The sequence below is a fragment of the Nothoprocta perdicaria genome, unplaced genomic scaffold, assembly GCF_003342845.1.
Source record: "Nothoprocta perdicaria isolate Ctin4 unplaced genomic scaffold, notPer1 scaffold_12, whole genome shotgun sequence".
Classification (NCBI taxonomy): Eukaryota; Metazoa; Chordata; class Aves; order Tinamiformes; family Tinamidae; genus Nothoprocta; species Nothoprocta perdicaria.
Genome location: NW_020454316.1, coordinates 244,877 through 256,475, shown reverse-complemented (window position 1 = coordinate 256,475; position 11,599 = coordinate 244,877).

The following is an 11,599-nucleotide window of genomic DNA, read 5'->3' as shown; positions in this document are numbered from 1 at the left end:
GTCCCTGGGCTTCCGCTTCTCTTTGGAATAGAAGACAAATCCTGGGAGAAGACAATTTGTGCAACACACATGGGCATTTGGCAGCTGAGGGATATGGCCAAGCCTGTCAGGGTGATCTGCATGGCGAATAATCTGCCTTCCCAAAGCCACCATCTGTGGTAATGCATCCTATTTCTCACCTTGTCTGTAGGAATCAACCTTGAGCTATTCATTCAATTTGTGTTGATTCTCTTTATTTCTACAAGAAATGATTTGTGAGGAGCTTTTCTCTGTTTAAACTTGGGGGGACTCTTCAAAGATATGCCGTGATGTTTCTCTATCTGACAGCTTTATTGGGCAATAGCCACTGATGGTATACGTGTGCACAGACAGTCAGACCTTTTATACTGTGTGTGTCCCCATAAAAATGATTGGTTTTAAGGTGTTATTCTAGCATTGCTGTGATTGTACCATGGAAGAAAATACTCTAAAAGGCAGATGTGAGCTGAAGGCTGATTAATAGGCATGTCCTGCTTCTCCCTGCTCKGCACGTCCCTGCAGGGAGCAGCCAGGCCACCACCTGCCTGCTCAAGACAGATGGCATGGAAGGAGAAAGCAGGGCTCTGCTGATACTCAATTAGCAAATAATAATCAGACATCTCTGCTGCCCTGGGGAATGGCTGCAAGACATTTCCCTTCCTTTCTGAACAAAACTGAAGGGACTGGTTTGGGCTGAACAAGAACTAACGTGGCCTGGCTCTCTTGTCACCCGAGGCTTTCCGCCACCCTGGTCCCCGCTGGGGGCAGCCGGGGTGCCCCTCGCAGGGGCCATGCGCTCCAGGCCCCACGGCCACTCTGCCAGCCCCTCTCCCCTCCCRAGCCTCTCGAGGCAGCGTCGGAGCAGCCCGCGCACCACAGTGGGAGCCAGTTGCACTAGCGCGGTGCCCTGCACGGACGAACGGGGCTGCCCGGTGCATTAGCGAGTTTTCAAAGACCAGCCACTGTGCTCAGCTTGCTCACAGGGTTTCAAGCCTACTGTTCCCAAAGCAAAAGGCAATCCTTCTTAAACACAGGGCCAAAAACATAGTTGGTGTTATTAGCATCCCTGTTACTCTAATTCTAAAAGGGAAACTGTATTTTTGTTAATTTATTAGCTGGTGCCATTAGCTAAAATTAGTTAATTATCAATCATTAATTATAACTGGAATTTCAGATGATTTATAGTTCTGATGGCTCATTTTCTTGTCAGAGGTTTCAAAGCCCAGCCAGCCARTGCGGAAAGCTCTAGGGCTGTGCTCGTGTGGCTGCCTCCGTTTGGCACCGCTAGGCAAAGGTAGCAAGAAGGAGTCGCTGATTAGCTCAAAAGGAAGCACAGATGTTCCCCATATTAAGGAGCTATTACACTAAGTGTCATTCCAGTGACGGTGGGAGTGGCACACTCATTTGACTAAAATTAGCTGTTTCAACAAGGTCATTTAAGCTTTAATGCAATTAGGTATGCCACTATTGATAAGGAAAGAAAACCAGAACTCTGGCAACGCATCATCATTACCTCATCACAGGACTATCTCCTTGAGCTCAAACTTCCTCGAAATCCCAGGAGAGTCCAGTTCGTGCATAACAATTATATGATTTTCCTCTTTCCTCACAGGACAAAAGGGGATACCAAAATCAAATCCCTATAAAACCCTGGTGCAACACCCTCCCAGGAAGAAGCAGGACAGCTAGAGAGTCCAGGAGATCCTTTCCCAAACCAACATCTAGGAGAAACAGCTCCATGCACTCAAAGGCCAAAAACACATTAACTGCACTTGTCCCTACCTGGTAGCTTTCCCTGGATCTACATCAGGCACGACCTAGAATCCAAGGATTAAAAAACAAATCTCATCAAACTCAGAAGAGTTTTTCTGGGTTTGGCCTAATGCAGCTTGCTTGGTGTTCCTGAGAACTGCTGAAAGGACACAGGCATTTTTGATATGTACATGTTATTATTAAGGTTRCAGTGGTCGATGATACGGTGTTTGTAAGCAGCTGCAGCAGCATGCTCCTCTTTAACCCACTGTCACCCTGTTGCCATATGAAATACCACTGCAAAGACTTGACACGTGCAAACTGTGAAACAATCTTCAGCTCCAGAGGAATGGCTCTGCCGCAGCACCCTGCGAGACACGAGCGGCCGGTGGCAGCCCCTGCCAGCGCGCAGCACCCTGGAGAGCAGCAGGGAAGCTCCACGCTCCCACCACGCGGATCCGCAGCTCCTGCTTGCGAGAGGGAGCTACTGGGCCCTGCAGCGGCTATGGGGGAAAAGTCACTCTGTAACCAGCATGGCAAGGGACAGGCACGTGCCTCACCTGGCTCTGTGGCCCAGCACGCTCCCATGTGCAAAGAGCACAAAAATAGAAAAAGAAGAAATGAGACTTTAAAGGGCATTCAAATGGTTCATGAAAGCTTTTGCAAAAACTTGCATCACATTCAAATAGTTGACAATAAGTTTTCGCATACACAGCTGTTTCAAGCAGCCCAGCTCCGAATGCACCCTCTCGTCCCCACATTGCCTGTCAAATCTGCACCAAGCCGCTTAGCCACCTGTTCCCACTTTGAAGGCAACCAATCATCGCTCGTCGAAGTAACAAAGCTGCTTTCAATTTGAAAGCAACAAATCAAAGTTTAATTATTTTGTCCTTCAGAGCTTTCTGCTATCTTTTATAAAGCTTTTGCAGATATGAAGAACTATCATTGGCTTGTTTAAAAAGGGAGGAATTGATTGACAGCTGAAAAAACACTTCTAAGGACAATAGTATTTGTCAATCTGGTACTTTTCACTCTGAAGACAAAATGCATTTTATCAACACCCTGAAATTATTTTGTCAACAAAATTCATTTTGTGGCATTACCTTCATCAGTCAAGTTGACAGAACATTCTCCAGTGTGTTTTAAAACCATTTTGCCCACACAATTAATTTCTGCAAAATTAAATTTTGCCTTTTAATCATGAATATGGGAAGGTGCTGCAGTGCCTGCAAGGAAGGTGTGAGCGGCAATGCCATTAGCCTGCTCACAACCAGAATAGGGTCGTGAGTGCAGCCTCCTTGCACGTAAAATGCTACGCCAGACTGATACAAGCTGGAAGCATTTCAAAGTGCTTCAGACAGAATAGTCCAGCAATTTGGGAAACCTGTGTGGGAGTATAAAACCAAGCACCTCTACCCTACAGCTAGGAACATGTGCTGGGCAGCTCGATGACCTCCTGGCATGGGCAGTGGGCAGCGCACCCACGGCCGCAGGAGAACAACGCAGAAGGATTTCCTATATGCTCAACATATCAACACAGACAGCAAGTGCCACACTTCTATGACATAAAGGGGATTTTTACCAAACGCTTGCCTGTGACTGAGAAGGTAACACAAAGACAAGTCAAAGGATTTTCCCAAGACCTGTTTTCAATCAGCATCAGCTAAAGGAATAAAGTGTAAGGCTCCTGCCTCCCTGTGTATCGTCCTGGGCAGTAGTATCAGTGCAAGTTACTTGTGCTTTGCTCTAATTGCACATGCAAGGGCCCAGATGAAAAGCATAAAACCTCAGACCATCTCAAACAAGATTCTATCTATGGTTGTAAGGTTACAAAGCTTCACCCCTCTTCACAAATTAYACGTTGCCTTCTGGATCACTGAAAAGGTTAAAGGAAAAGGAATTTCTGAAGCTTTAGAAATGAATTTATGGGCAACTGAAATATATTTCCGAAGTAGTGTATGATTAGCTAGTAACTAGAGAAAAGGCTTGACCTACAATGTTAGTCGCTACACCTTTCTGTTCTGCTGTGCAGAAGCTCCAACACACAAATGCTCACATATATAAATGTGAGAGTTGATCTAGACAGTCAGACATATGCAGATTTATACTGTATGCTGATAAATGTTATGCCAGGAGGTGAAACAATCCCTCAAAATCTCCCTTCAACCTAGCTTCTACATCTTTTACCAGTCCATATTTATAAGCCTGTGTCTTCCAAAGGCAAATTCAGGGTATAGGTTTCTTCCTCACTCTTTGGTTTTGTTTTTCTCATATCCTGCAATACGGCTTCCGATCTCCTAAGCATTGATTCAGGTGAAACTAGGAGATCCTACTTGTTTTCAGTCAGGAAAAGCCAAAACACCTCTGGGCTTCAAAGCCAACTCACATTCTTCCCAGATGCAGCAGTTTCTGTGCAATTTCTCCTCCTCGACGCACCTGCCCCACTCCTGGCCAAGCAGCAGCACTGGAGATGACGCAGCCGGCTCTGCTGTTGCTGAGGGACTCGGGAAGCCCAGACCTTCTCTGCCCACTCRCTGCCACGGAGCAGCAAACCCTTCCTTGGCCGGCGCGTGGCTCAGCTCYGCTCCCGCTGCTCAGCTCCCTTCCCAGCCCCAGGAGATGCTCAGGTTTATACAGCCAAGGACACATGGCTTAAATCCATCTGCTCCCTCTAGGGCCCTCTTTGACACCAAACCATTTATTCATTAMTTTGTTTTCCACATTTCTAAACAGAAACAGCCATTTCTGCTGTACATAATCAATACTATGTTCCCTAATTTCTCTCAGTTCCATCATTTTAGAATCTACTCTGCTTTTAATCTTGAGTCTTTTTAATGGAATTTGGTTTTGTGAAGAATTTGACACATCATTATGGTAGCCCCATGCTAAGAGATTTAATAATTCATATCTACACAGATCACTTTTTAATTACTTTATTACACATTCAATTCACTTACACTCCCACTTGAGTGAGATGCCCGGAGCACAAGGACTGCCCTCTGGGACCTCTGCTCCCCTCTCGCCCTGCACCTCTGCTTTCTTTCCCAGCCTTCCCTCACTTTTCCCAGGGGTCTGGAACAGAAGGGTGAATTCTCACAGGAACTGCAAGGCCCTGAGCTGGCCAGCACACAGCAGCTGAACATAAACTGGCAACAGAGTCAGACCCAGGTAGAAACCACGTCCTCAACATCCCTTGTGAATTGTGCCTTGCAAACTGGAATTCCTTGCCGGCATCCCTGCACRGATTAGAGTCACAAGAAAGGCACGGCGAGGGTGGCCAACACTGCTGCCTCTTCTCATCACTTCCAGCTCGCTGCCTGGTGTTACTTGCTGCAGAAACACCAGGCAACAGCTAAAGGCTACAGTACACACAAGCATTTTCACACTGGGCAGCCTCCTGCAGGGCTGCTTTGTGACCCCRCGTTCCTGAGAGCCCGTAACAGCTTTGCCCTTGTTGGTCTCTCACTGTGTTAGCAGTACAATACGGACTGCACCTGCAGAGACCAAGAACTCCAAACAAAGCCTGGAAAAACAGGTAGCATCCCAGCTCAGCGATGCTGAGAGCAGGGCAAACAGGCGGTGGCCGGAGGGGGAGTAGCAGCAAGAGCGCGAGGCGCAGCCTGGCCCTCGCTCCCTACACCCATCACACACCTGCGGCCACCTGCAGAGTCAGCATAGAATCATAGAATCATAGAATCATAGAATCATAGAATCATAGAATCATAGAATGCCGAAGGTTGGAAGGGACCTCAGAGGTCATCAAGTCCAACCCCCCTGCACACGCAGGGTCACCTAGAGCACGTGGCACAGGGCTGCATCCAAGCGGGTTTTAAAGATCTCCAAAGAAGGAGACTCCACAACCGATCTGGGCAGCCTGTTCCAGTGCTTTGTCACCCTCACAGTGAAGAAATGCTTCCTTAAGTTCCTGTGGAACTTCCGATGCTTCAGTTTGAAGCCATTTCCTCTAGTCCTATCACTGTCCACCACTGAAAAGAGCAGGAGGGGCCCTGCCCATGGCTGCTCACAGCACGAAGAGACCATCCTCAGACACACTGAACRGGCCTTTTTTCTGACTGAGATCATGACTGCTGACATCATCTTTATTAAATCATTACTATTGTTTTATTTCTATAACATTTTCCATAAGTCTGAAGGCCTTTGTGGCATTACTGTTTATACAGGACCATTTTACCCACTACCAGGAGCAAGAAGCAGCCGCTGTTTGTCAGCACAGGTAGCAGATGAGGGAGGCAGTGAGGAGGTTTCACACCTCCAAAACTGCAGGAAGGTTTCGCACAGCATATCTTGGCACTCAGCCTGCACACAGCTCCCAGCCTGGCTTGTCTAAGAAGCGGCCCAGGAATCCTCAACAGATGCAACTGGGCACATGTCATCCATCCAAAACCTGGAGCTGCTGCTGCCCCCACCATATAMCAGAGCAGGCAGGGGGTTCTGACCACACATCTCCACTTTGCTCCCTGCTGTCCAGCTTGTGAGGTCAGGGCAGTTACAGAATTAAGACAACAAAGGCCAAGGCACCAGTGCTGGGTATGCAGTCGCRGTGCTCAGCATGGGAGCATACACAAGCATTGGCCTCAAACAACAACAGCCAACACGCTACTGCAGCAGAGAAGCACTTCCAAAGGTGCCAACCTCTGCGTGAGCCACCTCCACCTCCTGCGTGGGTTTCCATCGGTGCAGCTCTGCAGGACGCCGCGGAGATGAGAGCGGCAGCTGTCGGGGAYGCACACGGTGGGCAGCGCAGTGGAGATCCTCAGGCACAGGCTGCAGGGAGCCGTGCGAAGCGGCACGGCACCAAGGGAGCCACAGACCCACGTCTGCTCCCTGTGCTCCTGCTCCTGACAGCRGGATCAGGACCCTGCGACCCGCATGGCAAGCTCAGGCGTGGACAAGGCGGGGGCCTTCAGTCCTTCCACGCACATCAGGCACCCGCTCCCCTGCTGTGTAGCCCCGCCAAGTATTTATTAACAAAACTAGCCTGACTGTTGATTCATTGGATTGTTAAAGCTTGTGGAACTCGTCCCGTTATTATTCATTGTTATTAATGTTCACAGCTCAGCCTCTCTCTTTCCAATATGTTCCACAGAGGAAATCGAAGGCTGAAGCCGATCGTTACAGTAAATGAATGATGGAGCCGCTTGAGGACAGGAGTAAGCTGCTGCTCTGGGACTATTGCATGTCACTGAGGGTAGGTTAATCCTCACACAGGAGGAGCGCACGATGAGGGGCTATTCACCTGCTTTCTGCACCGCATCCTCGGCCAACGCGTGCGCGAGCATCGCACTAGCAGAGCTGCTGCTGTGCCGCACCAGCGACCTGGTCAGCAAGGGAGCCCAAACAGGAGCAGCAGCAAGTCCGGCAGGAACAGCGGCGCTGCCAGGCGGCCGGACACGGGCAAGGAGACAGGCAGCCAGGCGCGTCTCCACATGCCTGCACAGATCGGGCTAAGGCAGCGCTGCCCGTCCTCACCGCTCTGCCAGCGCTCGGTCCTCCAGCTCGCTCTTCACGCAAAGCCCCAGCCCGCACTGRTAGCATTCCTGCCTCTCCAGCGGCCAAGACGCTTCCCAATTCACAACTGGGTTCTTACACCAGCTTTCTAGAACAATATATTTTATTCATGTTTTATCTTCGGAATGTACAGAGCCGTCACATACCATATTCTGCCTATTATTCATCTCAAATAGAGAATTCCGCAAAGCAAGAAGAAATAAAACCGAGCTTAATACAGCTTTACTAAAATGGAATTTGCCAAAGACTCGTAGAAAAATGGATTTAATTAGGGCTGCTAATGGGGAACAGTTTGTTCCTGTGATTTAAAGTGGAAGTTAGATAGTATCTATAAATTTAACATTTTAAATTATATATAGAGAGTTATTTCTCACTTAGACCTTAATTACAAAAATCCATCTTTATGAATTCCAATTTTGAGGCAAATAAAACAAAAGGCAGCAAAAATGATATTTTATTTAATAAAATTTGTTAGATGCCACCAAAGAAGCAAAAGACACTTCAGTGTTGATGAAAAAGAAACAACACAGCAAACAATGGTTGCAGACAAGCTGCTCTGCACTACTTATGGGCAGCACAACAAAAATCATTTTTTGCTTGGGAAAAGATGTGCAAAATAAGAAGGTGTGGTCTCTCATACAGAATGAAATTTGGTATTGCTTTTATGCATATTTGTTTCGCAATTAAGCAGAATATCAGGGTTGGAGGCTCTAATTGGCCTAACACACTCCATCTAATAATCCCACACTCCAGCACTCATTGCGACCCCATCTTACTTTGATTACTGTCAGAATSTCTGAATTGCCTGAAAATTGTTTCTCCAAATAAAAGGAATAAWAGACCTTGTTAGAACCACTCCTCCCAAGCCTCCTCCAGAGCCTTTGATTTTATTTAAAACTAACAAATGCTGTTTTGTGAAATTCTTCCTCTTAGCTAGCTCTGACCAGATGACCTAAGTAAATGAGTCCTTCTATCATAAAGCACTGAAGAATTTAGTAACAAATAGCCCATACAACTGACTAGCAAGCTAGGCCTGGCTGCTGTCACTGCCGCAGCTTCTGTGCCCATTGCAATGTATTTTAATCCTGCACCTCAGATCAGAACGGAATCAATGAGTGAAGTTCAAATGTGGCACATTTCCTATTTCCCTGACAGCTTATTTCATGGATCACAGGGACCAAAGTACAGCTGCTTATTCAACAGAGGAAAGAATGAATCAATTTTCATTCCTTAATACACTGTGTGACCTATTCTCTCATGCTCTATCCTTTACAATGGCTCTAGTCTTTTTAAGGCCTTAATTTTGTCAGATAGAAAAAATTTAAAATAATGACAAAATACCCTGCCCTAGGACTGCTTCCAACTGACTAACTGGTCTACTGGTAATAAGTCCAAATGAAAGATATTATGTCATCCAGTTTGAATTAAACAGACAAACTATAATCCTGTATCATTAAAAATGAACCAATCTCCTGGAAGATTTCTATACTCTTGTTCCAAGTTTCCCATAAGAAGTTCCRGAATCCTCAGAGATTATGGTTTTCATCTGCTCCCGTAATTTCTCCGACTTCTAAATATCAAGGAATAACACAACAAAACAGGCGCCAGGGCGGCAGCCCCTGGCTGACAGTGCAGGCATTTTTCCAGGTGACCCCTGCACCCGTCCTCTTGCTCCAGCCGCACTGAGCGCTCCAGCCACATCCAGCCCCGTGCCGCCGTCCACGGAGCGTGCAGGGAGCCACGGCACCAGGTGCCAACCCTGCCCTGCGCCCTCCTCCATCCGGGCGCCCGCTGGGCCTCTCTCTCGCGCTTGGTCCCTATCCAGAGCTGCTGGGCTCTGCTGGGGCCAGACCATGGCCCCCCTGTCCCTTCTCCCCTCCCGCGGCCCCAGGGCAGCACTGCCCTGCATGGGGACAAGGAAGTTCTGATAACCCCACCACACTCCCTCAAGTAAGCAGATAATGTTAGCGTTTCTTCAGACACTGACTACTCTGGGCAGAATTAATACCCTGATATGCATCATTTTGCAATTTCAGTGTGAAGATTTCTTTTTTTTAATTTAGAAATATCCCTAGGTATTGTGGTTTTAATTACTCTCTATGTGCTTCATGTTTGTCTTGCATTATTATTTATCCCCACTTCACAAGTGATATTCATATTTTCTTGGCACTGATGACTTGGTTTCAGCCTAGGCTTTCTTATGATAAAAATATTTCAAAGAAGGAAAGTCAGATTCTGCAAAGAGGCAAGTAGAGTGGTGGGTGTCACAGTCACCCTGAGCAACTCTGGCCGCCCTGTCCCGGAGACGCTGGTACGGCAGGGCCAAGGCCACAGAGCCCGTTTCAAGCACAGCAAAGGCGGCGCGTGTGGGCCTGGCACTAGAGCTACAGACTGGTGGCTGTACAGACTGGGACCCTGGTAACTAACAGCCCTGCGCGAACTGTGGTCTGAAGAGCAGGGAGGAAGGGAAACAGTCAGAGGCTTCCACAGGACGCAGGATTTCTGGCCTTCCGCTCGCAAACTCTCTAACAAGCCCTCCTTCTACCTCCTTGTATTTTATGACTGAGACAAGGGTGAAATCCCTTGAGTCTTACCCAGCTTTTAGACATGATAGGAATAAATTGGGCCTTATCAGAATATTTTGCAGATGAAGGTGGCATCTCATGGCTAGTTTTATTTGCTTTTCTCTCTGCATAATCATAGTTCAATTTTAGAGCTTTCAAAGCTTGTGGATTTAACAAACAGTASTTGAGAGCACACGGGCACACAAGTTCATAAGATGAATCTGGGAATCTCATGGGTCACTAAACTGTAGGAAGAAAAGCTCTATTCCAGATCTGTGTTTAACTAGTTAGGAAGCTGTAGCAGAGGAGGTTGGTTTGATTTGTTTGTCCCTAAGAGATTCATTTTCTCTGYCTACATTTCTGCCTTTTGGAAAAGAAGTCCAGAGAAGTCTCACTGTCCAGAACACTCCATTAGCAGTGGCTGTCCCAGTGAAAGCACATGGGACACCCACTCTGTGGGACTTGGTGGCTGCTCTACAGCCCAAACAACCTCTCCTTTTGCACCACTCTGGGCTGCCATTTAGCTAGTGCAAGGCACCTGGAAGAGCTCAGAAGAGCAAGTGTCTCGACTCAGATATAACCTTATTTCTTCTCCTCCAATTATCCATCTTTGATATGGAGAAGATATGTTCTAGTTGATCAATAATGAAGCAGTTTCGAATGTTAATCAATTCTCCTTTTCATCATTAAGCTGCCCTTGAACCTTCCCAGAGCTCCACAAAAAGGCAGTTCTACCCGCAGAGGGTACTGCATAAGGTAGGTCTTGTTTTGACACTAACCTAGTGCTCCTGCTAACCTAGGGCTCCCCTCACCTGGCCAGGATTGTGTTCCAGATAAAAAAATATCTGAACTTCTTGTTGATCAAGTTTTGGTAGAAGAGCCTGGAGGACAGTGATGAGGATGAAGGCTGAGTAGCCAGCAGCTACTGTATCATCAGTTACTGAACAGTGAATTTTGATGAGTTTCACCTGGTCGTCTTTGAGTGCATGAACAAGAACTGTATATGTAGCACTGGGCACACACATATGGACTAATGCTCTGCATGCCTGCCACCAGCACCCATTTGCTCCCTTTGCCCTATTAGAGGGCAGGTAAACTGTCCACTATGCTCTGTCAAAGTACTGTTCAAAATGGAGTTCTAGTGAGACCTTTTCCCTTCAAATAAAATACAAATTAACAGTCAACAGTATTTGAAAAATGGCCCTAATCCCTGTCTGCATGGGAAGTTTGTTCCCAGTGCAATGTGCCATATTATGACAACGATATATTCTTCAAGTGAATGAAAACTAATGAATAACTAACATCCTGACAATCTTGCTATTACCAAGCGCTTAGGAGTTGGGTAAAACTGACAGAGCAAGATGAATATGGCACTAATACGAGATGTTACTTTGCATGACTGGTCAGGGGAATCCAGATTTAATGGACATTACAGATGGGTTAATTCTAAAGCCTGAATTTGATTCTGAACTGTAGTTGCTCTCTGAGCAGGCAGAGTCAATCTTGCCACTTGTGAAGGCTTAATCACTTAGACAACCAAGCCACAGGTTCCAATCCCATTTGTTAAGGAAGCATTAGGAACCTGGTTTGGGGAACAAATGATGTGAGTTTGCCTGTTGTGAAAGAGGCAAAGAGGCTGCAAGAGAAAGGGCTGCAGACTCCAGAAAGGCATGTGGCTGGACCCTGTGGAGTCCAGATGCACTAACAGGTTTCGAGAGGCTTCAGAGACATATCTG